The 25,742-nt window shown below is 35.8% G+C and overlaps 1 protein-coding gene and 1 pseudogene across 1 annotated transcript in view; one reads left to right on the top strand and one right to left on the bottom strand.

Moving 5' to 3' along the window:
• The window catches only part of DPYD (dihydropyrimidine dehydrogenase), a 945,375-nt gene that overhangs the window by 838,847 nt on the left and 80,786 nt on the right, over positions 1–25,742 (bottom strand). The gene's annotated exons all lie outside the window — the stretch shown is intronic.
• On the top strand, positions 22,323–22,726 carry LOC102403546 (annotated as a pseudogene).

The raw sequence follows: 25,742 nt of genomic DNA, 5'->3' as shown, positions 1-25,742 counted from the left end.
ATGGATGAAAATAAAATACAAGCTTAAAAGTATTAAGAAAAACATAAATATTCATTAACTTGGATTATTCATTCCAAATAATTTCCCATCCAACTCAAACTGTTTTCATGTTAAATATATTCAAAATGCATGACTATGATAAAGATAATACTCAAACTCAGGATGACTGATTCTAAATCTCATTCTTGTTTCCCAGTTCAACCACTGATGGAAAGCAATGTACGTTTCTTGGTGGTCATATGATTATACTTATTTTTTACTAGGTTTTCCATAAACCCAACACCATCAATTTAAATGAATCACTGCTAAGAGTCTCACATGTAAATCTTAAATTGAAAAAGGTTTCATAATCTCTTTCAATCAAACTTTACCAACTTATATGGAAACTGCATCCGTTGCTTCCCCACAGGTGGCTTATAAATCAGATGTGGAGATAGACACTTCTATTTAATTGTTATGGGCATATTTTTAATAAACCACCTACTTTGGATATATATATACATAAACACACACACATACATACAAATATGTTTGCTAAATGCAGTCATTTAACAGAAATAAATCTGTACTTTGACAAGGTATTTTTGTTTTGCATGGTTGGTTTTCAAGACTATCTTAGAAACTTTGATTTCACCAACAGGGATTAATGAAATCAAATAAAATTATATCTGAATCCTTTTATTTAAAAATAATTGTCTTCAGTTAGGTTACTGTCTTTAAGACACGCTATCTACAGGACATCTGAGATTTACTCATTAAATCTAATGGAAAAACTAGAAAGTCTCACTACTGTAATTAAGAGAGAATTTTAAGATCTCAATATAGCCGTTTAAAGTAACTCCCTAGACCAGAGCAATAACGTCCAGGGCAAAACAAGTCATAGATAACAAATATTTTAAGGCAGCCTGCTATAACCATGTGACACAGAAGCTTAGAATCAAAAGCAAACACAGACACAGTTAACAAAAATCTCCTGCCACCTCAATATCCATTTCTCAGTCCCTTGGGAAAAACTGTACAATAAAATGTCAAAAATAAAAATAAAAAATAAGCTCTTATCATTTCTCATAATTTATAAATCATTCCCAAACAGTAAATGTTAATCTGATCAATTTTTGGAAAAGGTCAATTCACAGTAAGATCTATGTATAGACAACTATTCAAAAACAGAATTCTTGTGGAAATTTTACTTTTTCAGATTTATATTTTTAAAAATTATATAGAATCTCCAATGAGTCTAGATGTTAGTACAAAAAAAGAGTCTTTGCCTCCTTTCTATGTGGTAAGTTGAGAGCATGAAGAAAAAATACTGTTTTGTCTGTTTTTCTTTTGGACCTGACATCCCTCATCACCTTCCTCCTCTTTGCAACCTTCACTGTAATTTTAAACTTTATTCTGGCCACCACTGCTGCAGAGAAACAAGTTTATGAAGGACATTTAAAAAGAAATTAATAAAATTACTAGATTTTGAGATCTTAAAGGCCTATTCCTAGCATAAACAATACAGTGGAAAAAGTACTTGACTGTTTAGTTTTTCCAGCCACAGAGATAGGAGATAACACCCTGCTGAAGACAGAGAGAGAAAATTGGACACAAAAGCCTAAAGTAGCACCACTGAGCTCATTGTGGCTCCAGGAATTGAGGACAGCCAAAGAACTCAGAGTTGACAGAGAGAGAAAGTGTTCCACAGTATCTGAAGGTATTTCTTCACTTTAATGATGAGAAGCCTCAAATTTAATGATTTTATCTGGAAATGGTTAAAATGACATACTTTGCCATGAAGTGCAATGAGAACCCAAAGTGAGTGACAAATAGCAGAAATGCAAAGAATGCACTGTTTCACAGTCCCTGAGTCTGTACAAAGCTTATTGTGCCCAACAGAAAAAAAAAAAGAGAAAACAAGTGAATGCTGTAAACATTTAAACAGTCTAACTGTTACTTTCACCAAAAGTACCTCTAAGTCCCGAGGAAATCAAATCCAAGGTTTTTGTTTTTTTTTTTCAAGAACAATATATGAAAGTACAAAAGAAGAGATACAAGGGTTAAATCTAATTTAAACAAATGTCAGTCTTTTTCCAGAATCAAGTTAATATCTCAAGAAACTAACATCTTTATATATTCATCCTCTCCATAAGTAAATTAAGTATCAGAGCCATTAGACGAGGGGCAAAGACATTCACTATCATGTCCACTATCAGTAACATTTTCATAAAATGAGGGATAACTGTAAGTAAAATGGAGCCAACATCCTCCTATCAAAATCTATTCTCAGCCCGGTGAACACAACTATGTACCTGAGAAAAATCACAAACTTATTTTTAAGTAACAAATAACTTAATATGTTATTTACTCCAGGATAAAATCCTGTAACTCAGATCAGGACTTAAACCCCATAGTCTTTTAAATGAGATCACACACTTGGTCTCAAGATTTAATAAACTCAGGTTCTTAATATCTCATTGCAGAAAGAATTCAGTGAAAGACAATGTGATAGCTAAGAAGCAGATATATTTAGAGAAAAATACACTCCACAGACAGTGTGGGCAATCTCAGAAGGCGAGAGGCCCCCCAAATATAGCATGGTTAGTTTTTATAGGCTTAATAATTTCATTAGCTAATGAGTGGGAGGATTATTCCAACTACTTTGAAGAAAGGGTAGGGATTTGCCAGAACTGAGCCACTGCCCACTTTCTGACCTTTTTTGGCTGGTCTCAGAACTGTCATGTCATTGACAGATGTGTCATTTAGCATGCTAATGTATTACAATGAGCATATAATGAGGCTCAAGCTACACTGGAAGCCAAATCTCCACCATCTCGAACCTAGTTGGCTTTAACCAGCTTTTGTCATGTCCTATGGCTATGTCTGGAGAAGGCAATGGCACCCCACTCCAGTACTCTTGCCTGGAAAATCCCATGGACTGACGAGCCTGCTGGGCTGCAGTCCATGGGGTCGCTAAAAGTCAGACACGACTGAGTGACTTCACTTTCACTCTTCACTTTCATGCATTGGAGAAGGAAATGGCAACCCACTCCAGTGTTCTTGCCTTGAGAATTCCAGGGACGGGGGGGCCTGGTGGGCTGCCGTCTATGGGATCGCACAGAGTCAGACACGACTGAAGCGACTTAGCAGCATGGCTATGTCATTCTTTTAAATGTTGTACCCTGCCCCCTTCCGTCCTGTTTCAAGGGAATTTTATATATAAGTGTAGACTCAGACAGTAAAGCATCTGTCTACAATATGGGAGACCCGGGTTCAAGCCCTGGGTTGGGAAGATCCCCTGGAAAAGGAAATGACAATCCACTCCAGTACTATTGCCTGGAAAATCCCATGGACAGAGGAGCCTGGTAGGCTACAGTCTATGGGGTCACAAAGAGTCAGACACGACTGAGAGACTTCACTTACCCAGAACACAATTTCAGGCATAAGTAAGGCATAAGGGACTTTCCAGGATGTAAAAACTTTCAAACAGTTCTAAAAATTACCTTTCCCATGGTTGATGACTGATATTTCCTATTTTTCAAGGGCCTCATAATTTCCTTTGACCAAGACAATTGCATAAGAAAGCTGCAACCATCACAGCAGAGGCAGGATGGACCATCAATTTTGTAGGAAATAAGGAAGGGAAAGGCAAAAGTATATTAAAAGGAAAAGAGGACACACAGAGAAAATGAACAAACTATTCTTCAGATTAGAAAGCACAAGAACAAGAAAAACCAGTGATTAGTAATAAAACATTGGGACAAAAAAACAGGCCTATTAGCCTAAACACCATTGAGCAAGTAAGTGGGAACACACAGGAAAAATGGAAGGACATGAAAGTATTGAATTTAGTGCTGACCAGACATCCCATTTGCTACAGTAGGCAAAGGTTATCTCTACTTAATTAGTAGGAAACTGGAAATCCATACCATCAACCAGGGTAAATGTTACAGTTTTTTGGCATATAGAGATGTTTTATAGTAAAGTAGCTAACATGAAGGGCTTGCTCTGTGTTATACACTTTTCTAGGAACTTTACCCTTTTAATCTGCACAAAAATCATTGAGCTGTATACTTTACAAATGAGAGAAAATGTATAGGGAAATTAAGATAACTTGCCTAAGATCATATAGCTAGTAAGTGATAAAACAGGGATTTGAACCCAGGGAGTCTATCCTCAAAGCTAGACTCAAATCCCTCAGACTGCTTCAAAAGAGTAAACTGAATAAAGTGAATATAATAAAGTTCTGAATAGGTCCTCCTCTAGTTTTCCATTGTTAAATTTAGATGCTGCACAGGATAGATAACAGTTTACTAGTTAAGTGGGGCATCATACACAATACTGACTGACTTCTTTCTAGATGTGCTATACTTTATAATGTAGGAAAAAAAGAGGAATCCAATATACACGTTTAGACCAAATTAATATCCATAAATATTGTGCATGCAACAGTCTGTATTTGGGTCTGTGACACCACTGTGACAAATATAATGAGCAATTAAATTCCCAAGTGCTCAGATTTTGGCAGCAATTAAAGTGGAAACTAGAAACTAAGCATCAAAAAGAACTGGTTCTGGTGGCCTCCTGCCAAATGAATCCCCACGGGTTGAGAGAAGGTCTAAAGTTTCAATTGTGATAAATTTTACAGTGTTTTATATCTCATCTGTTTTAAGGATTGTATAAAATATAACAAAACAAATGAGCAGAATATCAACAGCAACCTTGGGGCAACGTAATACACAAGAATACCTCTCAATGCTGACAAATTTAAACAAGATCATTGAATTATCTTTACTTGAACTAAACCAAGCAATAATAAATTCAACCAAATATCTACTAAATCACATGCTGGATAGGACAGAAAAGAAGCAAAAAAGTTAGCAAATTACATTATTAAATAAAATAATTGATGGTATTACCATATAATTTAGTTTTTATAAGGACTACATTTCCTTTATGAAATAATCACAATAACCAGAACTAAATAAATTGGATCTAAAATGTATATATTAACCTAAATTTTTTTAATTAGTTAATTAATTTTAATAAATGAGGAAACAGTTGTATATTGTTAAGGTCACAGAGAGTTAATGGCACAGCTACTAGAACTTTAGTGTCATACTTACTAAATAACAAAAGCTGAAATTAATCATTTAAATTTCAATTTAAAAAAAAAGAAATTTGAAAATCTACTATTTTTTTAGGCATCATACTAAGCATCAGGGATATAAAGTTGAATAAGAAAAGACCCTCATATTGATCACAATCCAATGATAATATACAGAAGGGAGAGGAATTAATTCTCCTAGAGTAGAGATGTCTAGGTTCATGACTTCTAAACATATCTCTGAAGCGATTCAAACTTTGCCAGATTAAGAGGGCTAAGGAGGGGCGGCGAGAGGGAAAGGTAGTAGACTTGGCCCTAGCCGCAGACCTTGGCATCACTGTCTACTGGTTATATGTCCTTAGGCAGGGCACTTAGTTTATCCTGAGCAAAATATACTTGAACCTTCTAGAGCTGTCAGCCTAATTAGATGAGGTAATGTATGTAAATCACTTAGTACACTGAACAAATAGAAGGTTTTCAATAAACAGAGGAAGCGAAGGAAAAAAATAAAGAGGAGGAAGAGGAAGAGTATCTATGAACCCCACCATAATACTATCAGATATCATAACGGATCAGATGCTATGGAGTGAGGTAGAAAAGGGTGCACTTCTCATGTTGTCCAAGTGATTCTAATGAGTAATAAAGCAAAATAAATACAGTCTTTATGAGAAAACAAGACCTTTAACTTTTTGATCATAAGATCCCTATGAGAATATAATGAAAAAATCAAGATCCTTTTCTCCTAAAAAATGGTTGCTGTTTAGTCATTAAGTCGTGTCTGACTCTTTTGTAACCCCATGTGACTGTAGCCTGCCAAGCTCCTCTGTCCATGTGATTTCCCAGGAAAGAATACTGGAGTGGGTTGCCATTTCCTTTTCCAGGGGCTCTTTCCTGACCCAGGGATTGAAGCCAAGTCTCCTGCATTGGCAGGCAGACTCTTTACCACTGAGCCACCAGGGAAGTCCCTTAAAAACTTAAATACTCACAAAGCAGTCAATGCAGAAGATGTAAGAGAAATGGGTTCAATCCCTGGGTCAGGAAGTTCCCCTGTAGGGAGATATGGCAACTTAATCCAGTATTCTTGCCTGGAGAACATGGACAGAGGAGCCTAGCAGGCTACTGTTCATAGGGTTGCAAAGAGTTCAACACGACTGAAGCAACTTAGCACCAGCACAATATGCTATAATTTCAATAACCAATGGATCTCCTGAAGCCCATCTTTGGTCCTATGTCTATGTGCACCAAATTTTAACATCAGGAAGGATGATTTTGCAATGGACATCAGTTCAGTTCAGTTCAGTCGCTCAGTCCAGTTCAGTCGCTCAGTCATGTCCGACTCTTTGTGACCCCATGAACTGCAGCACGTCATGCCTCCCTGTCCATCACCAACTCCAGAGTCCACCCAAACTCATGTCCATTGAGTCGGTGATGCCATCCAACCATCTCGTCCTCTGTCGTCCCCTTCTCCTGCCCTCAATCTTTCCCAGCATCAGAGTCTTCTCAAATGAGTCAGCTCTTTGCTTTAGGTGGCCAAAGTTATTGAAGTTTCAGCTTCAACATCAGTCTTTCCAGTGAACACCCAGGACTGATCTCCTTTAGGATGGACTGGTTGGATCTCCTTGCGGTCCAAGGGACTCTCAAGCATCTAAGCAATGGACTTAGATGACTTAAAAATGAAAGCTACTATGTTGTCCAAGTAAACTGAGAAGCAAGGGATCCAATAGCTGGCAAGTTTCTATTGTTTGATAATAATGCTCAGTTCAAGCATTCAAATTATTAATAAAAAATATGATGCAAAAGTCAATCTTGTTCCCAAGCTAATAATAAAAGCAAGTTATCCACTCATTCAAAGTTTATTTATATTCTAATACATGCCAGATGTGTAATAGTCACTGGTCACTGAGGATACACAGGCTTTTTAAAAAACAAAAACAAAAACCTCTTCATTTAAAAAAACACAGTATCAATCCAATAAGTAAACTGTTATCAGGCAAGTATGTTCCACATCCAGTGGAAGAATCCTTGCCATACATTAATCACATATTACTGCAATCATTACAAATCTCAGATGACTGGAAGCCAGCAGGACACCATATTTTGAAGGACTCACAGGGGATTATTATCAATAAGGCCACAAGTTTTATGCAGGCAATTATAAATTTATATTTCAAAATCTGAACAAGTAAAACAGCACGCTCTAAGTTATACCACTACAACTCTAAGGCAATTTAACATTGATTAATTATTTTCTTTAGGCAGTAAGGTAAATAAGGAAAAGGTAATACCAGTGCCTATGTTTTTCATGTAGTTAGAAATTCCTATGGTCTAAGTTTCTACAAAAAAAATGAGTCAATTAGATGAGCTTACTCTTCCAGTAAAATGTTGCTTTAAATCTTGGCACTCATCAAAAAGCCTCAAAACTAGCCTCACTGAAGTTCTTTACAGGAGAAGTAAAAAAGTAATAACTATATTCAGATTTTTTAAATTCCAGATGAATATTCTAATACCAATATATGATTTCCAGTTCTAATCAAGAGATTCATATTTCAATAGATAATTGCTTTTCCCTTTGGTACATCTTAACTAGTCTAATCCTTTCAGTGAACATTAAGACATAATCATATTTAGCTAATGTCATTTCACTAACGGTGGCCAGCTTACAATCGGGGCCTGTTGAGGAGAATTTCATATGAGTAACAGTGAAATGGAATATAATATAGTATGAGTTGGAGGAGCTGTGGAAACAGGAACTCTGTTTTTAAGTTTCAGCTTTGCAACTACACTGTTTATATGTTCTTAGGAAAATGTTTAACATCTCAATCTGCAAATATTCCCTCATGAAACAAAGATATTAATGAAAGTGATAAAAGTAATGATAAATAATTAAAAGTGTTGTGAGGATAAATTAAATGAGATTATGTATGTGAAAAGTAAACAAGAAAGTACTGTTCAAATAGTGCTATACATTTTTAAATGAACAGACTAAATCTCATTTCCAGGCTCATACACTTAATCATAATGTGTTTTCAACACATTTACCTTAAAGTATTTAAGATTTTAACTCTTATCCATGGTAAGAATTAAGTAATATTTTAGTACTTTCCCAAAGAAAGCAAAAGTTAAAATAAAAACAGTTCTGCAAATCCTACCTTAGCAAATTGATGCTAATCATCAATTCCTGTATCTAAAGGAAGTCAACAAAATTCAAAACTGAGTCTTTACTTTTTAATCTTAATTTCTTATTCAAATTACCACACAGTTCTTTACATAACGTATGATTACATTTTGAATGAATCTCACATGGCTTACAGGATAACCAAATGACAAAGAGCATCATTATTTCAACAAATACTGTGGAGTACCATGTGCCAGGCATTGCCAATCTCACATCGCTGCTGCTAAGTTTCTAAGTCACTTCAGTCATGTCCAACTCTGTGCAACCCCATAGACGGCAGCCCACCAGGCTCCCCCATCCCTGGGATTCTCCAGGCAAGAACACTGGAGTGGGTTGCCATTTCCTTCTACAATGCATGAAAGTGAAAAGTGAAAAATGAAAGGGAAGTCGCTCAGTCTCAAATTGCTATACAGACCTTAATATTTGCTTTCTGGAAGCCATTGTTATTTACTTATTCACTTAATCGTGATCAGAGGAAGGCTTTCAAACAGCAGTTGAAATTCTGCAGTCTATCGTTTCAACCAGGCATGTTTGCTCACCTTCAAGTTCTGTATGATAGGACCCATCTCATTTGCTACCAGGCTATATCATTTGCCACTCAGTTTGCTCCAGTCACAGTGCCTCCCTGCTGTTCCTTCTAGACAAAAGCACACTTTCTCCTCGGGTCCTTTGCACGTGCTGTTCCCTCTGTCTGAAATGTCCTGCCAAATATTCACAGAGTTTATACTCTCATCCCATTCAGGTCTCTGTTTAAATGGCACTTCTTTAGAAGCATCTTTCCTAACCATTGTCCCTAAAACTGAATCTCTCTCTACTTTCTCTGCCCCTTTCCCTACTTTCTATTCTTCTTCATGGCATTTATTATACCTAATATTATATTACATGTTACAGTATTTTTAAAAGACTGTATTCATAAAGGCAAGTGATTATTTTTTATTTATAAATATTTACTGTAGTTATGAAGGCAAGAGGCATGTTTTATTAATTTATTTACTACTGTATTTCCACATAGTAGTTAACCATTAAAGGCTTGTTGAGTGGATGGTCTAGGAATTTTCACATACATGAATCAGACACCGCTGCTGCTAAGTTGCTTCAGTCGTGTCCGACTCTGTGCAATCCCATAGACAGCAGCCCATCAGGCTCCACTGTTCCTGGGATTCTCCAGTCAAGAACACTGGAGTGGGTTGCCATTTCCTTCTCCAAAGCATGAAAGTGAAAAGTGAAAGGGAAGTCGCTCCGTCATGTCCGACTCTTAGCGACCCCGTGGACTGCAGCCTACCAGGCTCCTCCATCCATGGGATTTTCCAGGCAAGAGTACTGGACTGGGGTGCCATTGCCTTCTCTGGAATCAGACACTAGCTTCAATTAAAAGTGCTAAATGATGTCAGTGAAGGCAGGTAGCTATCTTTCCCCCAAGAGACTTTCCACTGTAGCCTTATCTTGACAAATACATCACGGTCCAAATTTGGTTATTCAGTCTTGGCAAACTGTTAATTTTTTGTCAGTCCTGACAATGAGTTTGCCTTTCTTATTCTATCTCACATTAGCCAAGTTAATAGAAACAGAGATACAAAATTAGAGTGCAAATGCACTCATTTATTACATGAAACTGTTACATGAATGAGACTATTATGATAACATGAGGAGTGAAATTTAACTCTCAGGAAGTTCAATATGGAATAGCATATAAAAATCAATGTTCGTTAGGGAGCACAGATTCTAATGAAAAGAAATCAGACTTTCAAAAGTATTATTTATTTCATAACAGATGGCATAGAGCATTCTTGCATTCCACAAAGAGATCATACCAGTGATGTTATTTGACATGAATAGACACTGCCCTTGTTGAGCTTTGCAACGTATCTTATCCTATGATTGTACTAATGGACATTTAAGTAGAGTTAACCCAAACAAGTCTTCATCTGCCAGATGAATCTTGGAATTCTGTAAGATAACTTTCTAATATACATGCTCCTAAGTCACAACAAAATGCTATGTGGTGCCAAAACATAAATCGAAAAGAAAACTATTTGCAAGTCACTATAGTAAGAAAACAAGGACTTCTAATTAGGTGCATAATAACTTGCTAAAATATTGGGGGGGTGGATGAGAAAGCAAAAAAAAAAAAAAAGATGAGGAAAAAAACTGAAAGTACCAGAAACTGATGGTGTTTATAGAATCTGTCTGCTAAGAATAAGATAAATGGGGGAAAAGTTGAATTATAATCTACATTTGTATCATTTTCTCAAAACACTACTTCAATCCTAGTTCATTTCCAGCATTCTCAGCCAGTTCAGACTTATGATACTTACTAAATAGCATGGCTATATAATTTTTTTTTTTTTTTTGATGAATGGCAAAAACTCCTTGGCCAAACTGACCTTCCTGTCTTCAATGATACAGTGGAAAACAGAATGCTACAGAAGAGTAGAAGCTATGATTACCACATTTGTCTCCTAAACCTGAGTGTGTGCACTCATATTAAAAAAACCTCTTTAGCCCTGGAGTGCATGCAGACCACGGCTCACCATGAATTGGCTCCTTTTTGGCAGTTTCTTGCTGTGATCTTCAAACGAATGACAGAACTTTGTATACCTTCAAATACACTTCTGGAGGATATTTTGAACCCTGATATGCTACATGAAGCCAACAGGAAAAACCTAATTCCAAGAAGATCAGAAATGTCCCAAAGTTCTGTGTTAGATATTTATGAGTTAATTTTAATAAAAAGTATTTCTACCAAATGACAAAAATAAATTCATTTTCTTAATACTAATAAATTCATAGTACCCAGCATTTCATATACTAGTAAGTTCAGAGTACCAAGCAATTCATATACCGACTGATTTGTTATCGAAGAGAAGGATAGCCTAAGGTCTCTGCATTAAAATAACCATCAACCACATGATCGAACAGCTATTTACCTTTGTCACGTTGAAGCTTGAAAATACACTAACAGTTTTACTAACATTGGTATGCCTCCACTACAGTAAGTACCACCACTCGAAAGGCAGGGACACACAGCTGTTCTATGCAGGATACTGTGCTTGCAAGCATCCCCAGTAGTGTCTAACTCTTGTTGATCCCGTGGACTGTAGCCTACCAGGCTCCTCTGTCCATGGAAGTTTCAAAGCAACAATTCTAGAGTAGGTTGCCATTTCCTACTCCACGGGATCTTCCCAACCCAGGAATCAAACTCTAGTCTCTTGTGTCTCCTGCATTAGCAGGTGGATTCTTTACCACTGAGCCAAAGGGAAGCCCATATACAATAATGGTTTATGGTTTAGTCACTAAGCTGTGTCCGACTGCCGCAACACCATGGACTGGAGCCTGCCAGGCTCCTCTGTCCATGGAATTCTCCAGGCAAGAATACTGGAGTGGGTTGTCATTTCCTTTAGGGGTATACAGTAATAATCGGATTCAAAATTAAACATTTTATGTAATCTGGAGGCTTTAAACGGAGAAGGCAATGGCACCCCACTTCAGTACTCTTGCCTGGAAAATCCCATGGACGGAGGAGCCTGGTAGGCTGCAGTCCATGGGGTCGCGAAGAGTCGGATAGGACTGAGCGACTTCACTTTCACTTTTCACTTTCATGCATTGGAGAAGAAAATGGCAACCCACTCCAGTGTTCTTGCCTGGAGAATCCCAGGGACGGGGAAGCCTGGTGGGCTGCCGTGTATGGGGTCACACAGAGTCGGACACAACTGAAGCGATTTAGCAGCAGCAGGAGGCTTTAAAATTAAATAATCCCTTCTCCTTGTGAAGTTTATCTCTGAAGCAGTGAGTGATCTTCTGTCTATGAACACAATAAAATAGGTGTATCTGGGTAGATGAGAAAAACTCTGAGGTCAGGGTTGATAGCACTGGGGGAGTGGATTAACTCCATTGTTACTACTCTGGCATCAATGGTGATTTTCTACATCTCAAAGACAATTTTAGATAGTTAAGCTTTTCACATGGAGGATTATTTTTAGAAATAACATCTACTTTAAAGAATTGTAAACAATGCTCTCATTTACTGAAGCTAATATGCTTATTCATGCACTAATTAATTACATAGAAAACACATGATTCTCAGTATTTAGCATTTAATCTTTAATATGTTTAATTTGGTCAAAATCTATAGAAGTCTATAAAAATCTACAGACCATATGGTTGTGTAAGGCAATGCATGATGTATTATAACAGTACCATATGGAGAATTCAAAATGTAAAGTTAGACATCAGGTAAACTCAAGAGATATAAACATACTCTTTTCTCCAGTGCTGACAAGGACCAGTTACTTTAAAATTCTATTAACAAATAATTAAAATCTGCCTATGTATCATTCTCTTGTTTGGACTAAAACCCCTGAGGTCAGAGCAAAATAAGTCAATTTAAACAGGAAGGAGAAATTCAGTAGATGGAAGTGCTGGAACTGAACAATCTTCAGTGCATCAAAAATTTTAAATGAACATTACAAAAAAAAAAAAAATTCAATCCAATTCTACATAAGTCTCCATAAACAGTACCTAAATTGATAAACTGAGTTTTGCTTATAAAAATATATAGCTAAGATTTCTCTATGAACACAAAATGTCTAGTGCTAGATAGATATCAAACAAACAAAAGACCCTAAGACAGTATTTCTAATCATTTATCATTAAAAGCACATGTGCATCTTAAATATGTAAGAAAAGATTAATAGAATCATTTAAGTTCTTGCGTTAAGTTAAAATTCAGAAAAGCAATCATTTTTAAGTCACAAAGATAAAACGTTCTAACATCCTTTTGGTTTTGAAGAAATAAAGGCTTTTACTTGACAGTTACTTACATAAATTTGTATCAAAAAGAGAAGTTGGCAGAGACTTTTAAATTCAGAACAATTGTCTATTAGTCTGTTTTTAATAATTTTTCGTTGGCATGTAATCCTCTTTAATTAGATTCCACTCTCTGTTGTTTCAAGACTCCATAAACTGGTGTCTTATATACCAGCTGCTAAAGCAGGAGTTACTGTCTAAATGATATTCACAATGAGTATTTAGAAGGTTTACAATTATACCCTTGCTAATAAATTGTGCTATTTTCCCCAACAATTTTAAGTGCTAATCTTCAGAAGGCATTTTAAAATTAGCTAAAATTCTGTCAAGAGATTTACAAAAATTGTTAGCATGAAGATAATTATGTCACAGTCCTTGGACTCCATCTCTGATTGTGTGCATAAATCAGAAAATGTCAGCTGTGTTTTCCCTTAATAATTATCCTTGCAGCAATATATTATAGTCTAAATTCCTATTATAATCTTTGTTTCTGGTTTCTAAAACATCAGACAATTATTTCAAAAGTTTGGAACTGATTAAATAATTTATATTCCCCAGAAAATAAGTGATTACCAGTCCTAAAATTTTAAGTATCAGTAATAAGTAGATCAATATGGAAAGGATAAATTCAGTGCTCATGAACATTCCATCCTCAGGAACTAAGCACTTGAATGTGATAACAGTTTTTGTTGTTTTTTTTTTTTTAAATACCGATTAGGTAAAATTCTAACACAGCAGGTAACAGACACATAGAGGTATAGAGTGGAACTGAAATTCTAAGACATATATCCTTTTTTATTTCAACACCAGAGACATATGAAAGACAGTAATTGTGTATCTCAAATATGTATCAAGTTTCTATCATCTGTTAATATATGATTTTTCTATTTTTTTGTAAAAAATATAACCTTCATTTCAGAAGGTATAAAATAAAAAATAAATTCTCTCCTTTTCTTCCAATTATAAATTACATGTGTGTTTTAATTTTTTTGTAAAACTAATGGGACTAAAAGATGAAGTTTTGATATAAGCCTAGCTAGTAACCATAATAGAAACCAAAGTCTTAGATAGTTATCATTACACTTAATTAATAGCTAATACCAGAGAGTAGTTTTAGTGCATTTCTCACCATATCAAGCATTTCAGAATTAGAAACATAAAAATTAAAATTCTCTGAATACGTCAATGCTATAACTCACCAAAATGACTGGATGTAATAGTAGTTAAAGGCATGCAGCTGAAAGTTGTGAGTATTCAAAGACTACTGAAAAAGGGATATCTTTTCCTGGAACATAAATTATATGAATGATATATTGGGAAAATGTTTGGAAATTCTGCCAGTCACTAGAACCAAGAGTGTCACATTTTCCATTTTATTCAATATTATGTCCTTTCCCTGAAATCTCAGAATGGAAAAAAAAATGTTAAGTAATTGGTAAATAATGGGGATTGAGTATTATTACTGAATTTAAATTTATTAACCCTGCAGCCACATCAGATTAACAGGACCATTGCTAGCCCAAAGAATGTAGGAGCTTGAACCAGTGATTTCAGCAGATTCTCATGATTCAATTTCCTAAAAAGTAAATTTATAACTTTAGATACCAGGCTTTTTTCTTCATCAATTAAACCAACCAGCAGATAAAACTCTTTCTCACAAAATACATCAACATATTCCTTAAAAATGTTTAGTAATACACATTATTAAGATAGAGAAAAGGAGGAGGGCAGGAAGAGAAGGGGGCGACAGACGATGGTTGGGTGTCATCACCAACTCAATGGGTTTGAGCAAACTCCTGGGAATAATGAGGGACAGGGAAGCCTGGTGCAGGGTAGTCCATGGACTCAGAAAGAGTTCGATGTGACTGAGCTAATGAACAACAACAATTATCATGCCTCAGTCCTTTCTCAGTATACTCCTCAATAAAAAAAACATGCAGTGCATAAGTGAATTTGTATCTTTACGTTTAATATTTCTTTACTTTCAAATGTTATTAATAGTTAGATGTTCAATTGAAAAAGTAATATATGCTTCTTGTAAAATTTTTTAAATACTTATATAAAAATTAATAATCTCCAACCCTACACTAACATCTATTGTAATTCTCTGTACTAGCCATTTTAAGCACAATTACTATCTTTCTATAGAGTTTTTCATGCTCACAGAAACTTATACTTGATGCTGTAGTTTTTGTGTGTGTGTGTGTGTGTGGAGAGTATTTTTCAATGGAGGCCACTTTTTTTAAAAAGTCAGCAATTTTTTTTTCACATAACATGAATATGTAGATCTCTTACCAGATCAATAAACATGTTTCTAAAATTCCAAAAACTACATCAAATTTTCATAATTTTAATAATTTTATTAACAAGAGAAATGCAGTTTTATCCTAGCATCTTATTGCTACAAATATATACCACTGTAAAAGAGTGACGATGATAATTTTTCTTGTTGTGGGATAAATGTCTTCATAATGGAAATGTTAGGACTTATTTTCATTTTAATATACATAACTAGATTTTTCACCAAAAGTTTGTACCAATTCACAACTCACTGGCAGTATATAAAAGTGTTTAGTTACCTGAAACTTTGTTAACACTGGATATTATTAATCTCATATATGTTTGCCAACTAAGACTGGAAATCATTTCACATTTACCTGACACTTCATGAGTTTGAGCATCTTTGCATGTGTTTACTTGTTGTTTATATTTTCTTTTGTAGATATTACCTATTCGTATCCTTTGATGTTTTTCTTAATCGCTTATGTTATAAACATATACCCAGATAATTGCTTATCTTTGGCTTGTTTAGGATACACTTTTCCACACAATCATTCTCTGTTATTTGTTGCTTGTTTTTAAAGTATATTAAAAATAATGACAAAATCTATAAGATTAAGCTAAAATGGATTTTTAGGGAAAATTTTATAGCATTAAAGAAATAACATAGGAAACAATCATAAACATTGATAATTGTGAAGTATTTAGAAAAATTCATAACAGAGAAAAAGAAAAGAGAATCCCTCCCCACTTGTCTGATGAAATGGGTAAATTTTTGAAGCCCAACACTGCAATATTTTGGCTGGATCTGCTTTGGTCAGAAGGAAGCACTGAAGAAGAAAATAGGCTTGTTATTTATGTTTAAATCATAACATTTATATATTCAAATAACATCTGAATAACTAGTTGAGAACAGAGATTAACCAAATACTGTATTTTTCTTGAAGGAAAGCATGAACATCACTAATTTCCTTATTTTTCCATGTTTACCACTTTACCCTTTTATTTATGATGATGTGTTCATTTTCCAAACATTAAAGATAAAATAATCCCTTAAGAAAATTTCAGTTGACTATTTGAATTTTCTCCTTTTTTTTTTATTATTTTAAAATATTGCATTAATTAGAAAAAATAAATGGAGTTGTGTGTACAATGTTGCCAAATCCATGAAAGGTAAAAAGATTCATAGGCATCTGGGCTATGCCACTTTGAATGCTCCAGGAGTTATAGCCTCATTCTCAACTTATACTTCATCTCCAAAAATTTGCTTCTTTTTCTTGACTGGCTTAAGCAGCAAAACAGTTATTAATAGCTTTAGTTATTTAAAAGTTTGAAGGAGCAATAGCATATTTTTTGATAAATTTTAATGAAATAGATAAGAATGTGTATAGCTGGCTTTCTCTGGTGAGACAAGTGTTGGTTCAAGAATTTTTCTTCATGAAGAAAAAATGCTGCCCTATCAGAGGTTAAAAACTGAAATAAGGTAAATCCACTTGAAGTCACTGCTCACTCTAACATGGAGATTTGCAAATTTGGCTTATTTAAACATTTTTACATGTTTGGGCATGATTCATTTAAAAAATTATAAGGAAAACAATATATATTTATGGTACATAACCAAAGTACTGCAATGAAAATGAAATTTGAAAACTGAATGAAGAGTGTTGATTATGTAGATTGCAAGGCTCAGATAATTTACATGTGATGAAAATTACAGTATCAGTTTTCAAATTAATGGCATTATCAATCATCACATTTCCCTGAATCAGGCCTTTTATGAGATTATCACAGAGACAAGAGAAGATGGACCAAAAGATTAGTGACCCTTTTATCCCTTTCATCTCATCACAAGCCACAAGTGGCTTAACTTGTCATCAGAAAATACACTTATCAAAATTTCCATCAGCACAGTCTGAAAATATTGCACTGCAAGGCTCTTTGACTTGATTCTGGATCTCTCTTATTAGTGATTATCTGGGTGTACCTAGCAAGAAGTGAAGAAAAGAAAGTGATGGCATCTCTCCCCTACATAACTGTGTGAAACTGCCGATGCTGAGAAGGGTAAAAAAGAATAATAACCACACTGCTGAAATGAATGTGTGATATAAGTACTTCTTAATTACACTAACTTCCCAACACTGATAGGATCACTGAAACAGCATTCTACTGGTTAGCCAAAAGGAATAGCTGGGGAAAAAATATATATATATATTGTTCCTTGGAATAAGCAATTCAAATATTTTAGTGTCAAAATGAACAAATCTTAGAGCAACCTGACATACTATATATTTTACTTTTTATTTCTTTGCTGTCACTTTTATTAAAACTAGAATGTAATTTCCACAAGAGAAGGAATTTTCCTATATTTTGTTCTCTGCTATGTTCCCAGGGCATTAAACAGTACCTCACCATAACAGGCACTTAATGAATGAATAAAAATCACATTATATGTAGAATTTTAGATTTGCATAATATTAAAATTAAACAAAAGAAAGATTTCATAGATATTTTTCCTGGGCTAAAGGGCCAGACCTTCTCTACTATGCAGTAGCTCCTTTGATAAGCACTACATTATTGATACAGTTCTTAAAAACTGGGGAAGATGATAAGCATATCTTAATTTCATTTTTAATGACTATTAGTAATACATAATTTAAGGTATTATTTAAATTATTATAAAGTAATATTTCTCTTATTGCAGGCTTCCCTGGTGGCTCAGATAGTAAAGAATCTGCCTGCAATGAGGGAGACCTGGGTTTGATCCCTGGGTTGGGAAGATCCCCTGGAGAAGGGCATGGCAATCCACTCCAGTATTCTTGCCTGGAGAATCTCCATGGACAGAGGAGCCTGGTGGGCTACAGTCCGTGGGGTCACAAAGAGTCAGAAATACCTGAGTAACTAAGTATTAGTCTGAGGGACTAATATTTCTATTAAGCATATTTAATATTTAAACTTGATAAACTGAGTAGCTTGCCAGTAGCTCATGTCATCCTTGTTAGAATAATTAAGTATTGGCTGCTATTAGGCAGCTGCATGGCACAGGAGCGACAGAGAGGAGAGAGGAGATACCCCACTTCCAAGGTCAGGAGCAGCGGCCTAGAGGAAATACCCCATGTCCATGGTCAGGAGCAGCAGCTGCGCTGTGCTGGAGCACCCGTGAAGAGCTACCCCACGTCCAAGGTAAGAGAAACCCTAGTAAGACGGTAGGCACAGAAAAAGGGCATAAGAGGACAGCTCAATGGACATGAGTTTGGGTGAACTCTGGGAGTTGGTGATGGACAGGGAGGCCTGGCATGCTGCAGTTCATGTGGTCGCAAAGAGTCAGACACAACTGAACTGAACTGAACTAAAATAATAGAATAACAAGTATAATAAAATTGTCAGTGATGATGTTAAAATTGCAAAAAAATGAAAAAATTACTTAGAGCTTAATTCTCAAATGGACATTTATTATGCTGCAACTCAAATGATTTCCTCTCTCACTATTATTTATTTCTATTAGAAGACATCTATATATTTAAATTGTCAAATTATCTTAATTCTTCACTTAAGCATTATACACATATTACATACACATATATTACATACATACACTTATACATATCCTACAATTCATATAGGAAATTATTTGGTGTAATTCTCCACTAAATGATACCATTAACACCTTTTACTGATTTTACGGAATTACTATTATCATAATTATCATGATGGTGGTTAGTACTGTCTTAAGTAGTTTATATGTTACTAGTTCTACAAAGATCTGCCCAATATTCTGTTAATATTCATTGACAGACTGGTGCTGAAACCACTGATATGGAGAGGTCTTTGAAAATGCAATAAATGTTTGATGAATTGAAACTACTATTGGTAGTTATAAAGTAAAAATCTATATTGTTAAAAGATTTCCCAAAAAAAACAAAACTCACAACCTCTCAAGGAATTAAAATCTTCACTCTTAGGATATTCTTTAGTTCTAATCTGAAGCCCTTATAGTTCCCATCCTCTTGTTCTGTCCTCAATGGAAATGTTCAATAAATATTTGTTAAACTCTATCCTCTTGTTCTGCACTCACTAAGATGGAAAACAGTTAGTCATCTTTCTTTTGTAAGAACCCTTCATGCTCAAAGACTGTTATTAACTCCCTACTCTTACAGTCTCAAGTTTGAACAATCCAATTCCTTAGCCTTGCTTCATCATTCTGATTTGTTTTCAACTCTCAATTTATACACGTGCTTATCTCAGGAATCCACTTCAGTTCTCAACTTTCCTTCTTAGCAGTGGGACTCAAAACTGGACAACCTGTTCTATGCATTTAACCAATTTTGAACATAATCAACAAAATATTGCTTTAGAGCTTCTTACTATAGCAATAACTCCCTCTCAAACAGGCTGATCTAGATGCTCTTAGGAACTAAAATGATACTTTGACCCACTAGAACTTACAGACGTGGTGGCAGAAGCTGTTTTCCCTCATAGTAAGTAATATGTTTTCCTTCAGTATATTCAGTAGAGTTGTATCATAATTTTCCTCAGCACAAGCTGATTACATGTAAACTAAATACAATTTTAAGACAACAAAACAAAGTAAAAAGTGACACTCATGTGCCATTACATGGTGGATTTGAATAATTCCATCCTCTTCCCCAAATCCATTACTCATGGAAATTTCTGACAATCCCCAGTGAACAACACATCTGCTGCATGAGAACTTTTATTTCCTCAGCTAAGTTGGAACTGGAAACTTGATTTTTTAAACACTTATAATAGCACATAATCAGGCTTACCTTGCTTAGTTCATTAATTAGATTAAATTATACCCACATTTCTCTCCTTCAAAAGTCAAATGTCCACTACTGAGTGAGCAATACTCTGAAACAGACACTTCATAACATTTGCATACATACATCATTTATATTTATTTTATTGGTATAGATTTATTAGAAATAAACTGATAATATTTTTACAGTTTATCCTATATGTTCTAGCTCTCTGGCTTTGTAAAAATTACATTTTAATACAGAGCAAAATTAAGTAAATATATACTCAAAATATCTGTTTAAAATACGGTAAATTACACACTTCAAATGTCAACATTTAATACTGTTAGCCTCATATACTGTTAAACGCTTTAGGGAAAGACACAATGGCAATGTGATAGCAAGGGAAATGTGGACCTAGGAAAAACAGAATAGCCAGGGATAGCCTAATTTCTAAGGTCATGATACAGGAAAAAGGAATTGCAAAAATTCTGAGATGGCTATGAACTTGACTGCTGCTGCTGCTGCTAAGTCACTTCAGTCATGTCCGACTCTGTGCGACCCCATAGACAGCAGCCCACCAGGCTCCCCCGTCCCTGGGATTCTCCAGGCAAGAACACTGGAGTGGGTTGCCATTTCCTTCTCCAATGCATGAAAGTGAAAAGTGAAAGGGAAGTCGCTCAATCGTGTCCGACTCTTCGCGACCCCATGGACTGCAGCTCACCAGGCTCCTCCCTCCATGGGATTTTTCCAGGCAAGAGTACTGGAGTGGGGTGCCATTGCCTTCTCCCATGAACTTGACTAACTCCAAGTAAAAGAAAGTGTTCTTTTAAGTTTGATATCGTGCTTAATGGTAGAGGTTACAACAGGGGAGGTAGACAGGGCTCAGATCATAAAGAATCTTGCTAAACTATGGTAAGGAGTTTGTAATTTACTGGAATTACAACATGAACATGGGGAAACACTTAATCCAGCATCACTGTTTAAAAAGCATAAGAAAATCATCATATAATACTTTGTCCTCTTTAATTATTTTTGTTTACTAATTTTTTTAACTTCTTAAAATATCAATTCATCATGTGCTTCTAGAATATACATATTCATCAGGAAATACAGATTTCTAAAATACTGCACAAGAGATAAATGACCTTTTAGCTTGTAAAATTAAATAAGATGAATAAATAGGGAGGAATGAATGAATATCCTAGTCATCACTTTTAGTTAGCCACTCTCAGATCTAACTTGCACCACTCATATATCACTAAGAATCTTATTAATAGAAATTCAGAACTGGGCTAATTCATACAACCAAAATGGTGGAGTACAAGGAAGTGCACTCATATTCTCCTGTGAGAACACCAAAATCACAACTAGTTGCTGAAGAAACACCTACAGGAGGACCTTGGAACCTATCAAAAAAAGATACTCCACATACAAAAACAAAGAAGAAGCCACAATGAGATGATACAAGGAGCACAATCAAGTTAAAATACAATCCCATACCCACCAGGGGGGCAACCTACAAACTGGAGAACAATAATACCAAAGAATTTCTCTCACTATTGTAAGGTTCTAGGCCCCAAAACAACAGAACGGGAAAGACTAGAGATCTCCTCAAGAAAACTAGAGATACCAAGGGAACATTCCATGTAAAGATGGGCACAATAAAGGACAGAAATGGTATGGACCTAACAGAAGCAGAAGATAATAAGAAGAGGTGGCAAGGACACACAGAAGAACTATACAAAAAGACCTTCATGACCCAAGTAACTATGATGCTGTGATCACTCAACTAGAGCCAGATGTCCTGGAGTCTGAAGTCAAATGGGCCTTTGGAGGCATCATTACGAGCAAAGCTAGAGGAGGGGATGGAATTCCAGTTGAGCTATTTCAAATCCAAAAAGATGAGGCTGTGAAAGTGCTGCACTCAATATACCTAATTACATATACTCAATAGATTTGCTATGAGTGTAATTATATATATATCTAATTACATATACTTTAGAATTTTTAAGACAGTCCTTCAGATCCTGTAAATGTGAATTTTGATGTAATAACTGCTAATAAAAGCATATTGAAACAGTAAAAAAAAATTGCTCTTTGAGGAAGATGCTGTCGCCACTGCTCCGAGTTCCCTGAGGCCCACTTCTGCTCCTGACTCACCGCTGTTCGCTCTCATGGAGGAACAAGCCGGTCAGGAAGCTGCACTGCAGCCATGGCCTTTAAAGACACTGGCAAGACTCCCATGGAGCCAGTGTGGCCATTCACCGGATTAGGATCATCCTCACCGGCCGCAATGTCAAGTCTCTGGAGAAGGTGTGTGCTGACCTGATCAGAGGTGCGAAAGTGAAAGGTAGTGAAAGATAGTGAAAGGACAAGTCTGGATGCCTACCAAGGCTTTCAGAATAACTACAAGGAAAACTCCTGTGGTGAAGGTTCTAAGACTTGGGCTCGATTCCAAATGAGGATCCACAAGTGATTCATTGACCTGCACAGCCCTTCTGAAACTGTCAAGAAGATCACTTCCTTCAGTATTGACCAGGAGTCAAGGTGGAAGTCACCATTGCCGATGCCTAAATCAACCTTTTTAATAAATTGATAATCAGTTGTTAAAAAAAATTACCTAAGTGCACACTGAATAGGAAATCTGGAAAACTCAGCAGTGGCCAGAGGACTGAAAACGGTCGGTTTTCATTCCAATCCCAAAGAAAGGCAATCACAAAGAATGCTCAAACTACCGCTAAATTGCACTCATCTCACACACGAGTAAAGTGATGCTCAAAATTCTCAAAGCCAGGCTTCAACAGTACGTGAACTGAGAACTTCCAGATGTTCAAACTGGATTTAGAAAAGGCAGAGGAACGAGAGATCAAATTGCTAACATCCATTGGGTCATTGAAAAAGCAAGAGAATTCCAGAAAAACGTGTACTTCTGCTTTATTAACTACGCCAAATCCTTTAACTGTGTGGATCACAACAAACTGTGGAAAATTCTTCAAGACATGGGAATACCAGACCACCTGATCTGCCTCCTGAGAAATCTGTATGCAGGTCAAGAAGCAACAGTTAGAACTGGACATGGAACAACAGACTGGTTCCAAATCAGGAAAGGAGTACATCAAAGTTGTACACTGTCACCCTGCTTATTTAACTTATATGCAGAGTACATCATGTGAAATGCCAGGCTGGATGAAGCACAAGCTGAAATCAAGGTTGCTGGGAGAAATATCAATAACTTCAGATATGAATATAACACCACGCTTATGGCTGAAAGTGAAGAGGAACTAAAGAGCCTATTGATGAAAGTGAAAGAGAAGAATGCAAAAGTTGGCTTCAAATTCACCATTCAAAAAATGAAAATCATGGCATCCAGTCCCATCACTTCATGGCAAATAGATGGAGAGACAATGGAAACAGTGAGAGACTTTATTTTCCTGGGTTCCAAAATCACTGCAGACAGTGACTGCAGCCATGAAGTTAAAAGACACTCGCTCCTTGAAAGAAAAGCTATGACCAACCTAGACAGTATATTAAAAAGCAGAGAAATTGCCTTGATGACCAAGGTCCGCCTCTTCAAAGCTATAGTTTTTCCAGTAGTCATGTATAGATGTGAGAGTTGGACTATAAAGAAGGCTGAGCACCTAAGAATTGATGCTTTTGAGCTGCGATGTTAGAGAAAACTCTTAAGAGTCCCTTGGACTGCAAGGAGATCAAACCAGTCAGTCCTAAAGTAAATAATTCCTGAGTATTCATTTGAATGACTGATGCTGAAGCTGAAACTCCAATACTTTGGTCACCTGATGCAAAGAGCCAACCCATTAGAGAAGATCCTGATGCTGCAAAAGATTGAAGGCAGGAGAAGGGGATGACAGAGAACGAGATGGTTGCATGGCATCAATGACTAAATATATATGATTTTGAGCAAGCTCCAGGGGATGGTAAAGGAAGTAAAGCCTGGTGCGGTGCAGTTCATGAGGTCCATGAGGTCACAAAGACTTAGACATGACTGAGTGACTGAACAACAAATAATCCCATATTTTGTAAAAATCTAGAAGTATACAACTTCACAATAACTAAGACTGAAATAACACACCAATATTTGTGAGCTTATTTCTGAGGGGTAGGATTTCAAGTGATCCCATTTTTCTGTGTTCTATGTATTTCCTAAAATTCTCTACATTATCAAAAATTCTTTAATAGCTAACTCTAACTGAGTTTTTGTTCGGTGCCAGATATTGTTCTAAGTTCTTTTATGTCTTAAATTTTTAAAACCCTATCATCTCCCTTTATTCTTTTTTTTTTTAAATTTTATTTTATTTTTAAACCTGAAACACTGTATTAGTTTTGTCAAACATCAAAACGAATCCGCCACAGGTATACACGTGCTCCCCATCCTGAACCCTCCTCCCTCCTCCCTCCCCACACCATCCCTCTGGGTCATCCCAGTGCACCAGCCCCAAGCATCCAGTATTGTGCATTGAACCTGGACTGGCAACTTGTTTCATACATGATATTACACATGTTTCAATGCCATTCTCCCAAATCTTCCCACCCTCTCCCTCTCCCACAGAGTCCATAAGACTGTTCTATACATCAGTGTCTCTTTTGCTGTCTCGTACACAGGGTTATAAAAGAGCCATTATTAAATTATTTTTTTTTCAGATTGGGGAAGTGTTGTAAGGGAGTTAAATAACTTGCCTAAAGTTTCCTAGGTAGAAACTGACAGCACTCAGATCTGAACCTTACAAGTATGGTATCAGGACCTGAGCTCTACACTAAGCATTCCACAAATAAGAACAGAACGATCTTCTATAATTCTCAAAGCATTATAATAGCTATATTAAAAATTAAAAGGAACAAACTTGATGAATATAAAGACTGCCATGCTTGCATTTATCACCAAGCTCAGTTCTATGTCCATGCATATTTACAGGAAAAAAAATAGACAAATATTCAGTAGAAATGTTTGAATAAAGCTTTTCTTAAAGAGAGGAGTCTCCTCCAAACTTTTAATTTTGTGACTTTCCTTTAACAACAACAAAAAATCACGTGTTCTCGTTGTCCTCAGGAGCACTAAGAAATTTCCTGCCTGAGAAGTAAATGACTGAGGGGAAAAATTACAGACCATTATGGCATGCTAATAATCCAAATTAGATAAACAAACACAAGCAATGGAAAGGAAGAAAGAGCAAATGCATTCAGCAGAGAATGGTGATAAAGCGTAATGGACAGCTCATTCTCCACAGCTAAAATTGCACAAGCTGAGCTGTCTAAGGGAAATGAGTCATCTGATTTTCAAGTTATAAGGGAATCTTACAGAATATTTTGAGTTTGAAAAACTAACACTGCAGGCAATTGAAGTAGACCTCCAAATATCTGATTAAAGTCACACGCGATTACAACTGATATAGAATATTTTCCTCTCTTACAAATGGTAAAATGCATGGTAAATTTCCAGTTTTCTCTGTTACTTAAATTCCAAAGTAGGTATTCATTAACGAAGTAAGTTAAGGTTAATTAAAATTTTAGTTATGAAAATGAAGTTTAAAACTCTCTATTAGGACATTATTCACTTCTACAGTGCTTCTTTTCCACGCCAGGCTTCAGTAGTACCTGAACCATGAACTTCCAGATG

This window comes from Bubalus bubalis, chromosome 6, assembly GCF_019923935.1.
Source record: "Bubalus bubalis isolate 160015118507 breed Murrah chromosome 6, NDDB_SH_1, whole genome shotgun sequence".
NCBI lineage: Eukaryota > Metazoa > Chordata > Mammalia > Artiodactyla > Bovidae > Bubalus > Bubalus bubalis.
The sequence above is the reverse complement of the archived record's forward strand: the minus strand, read 5'-3'. Positions and strand labels throughout refer to the sequence as shown.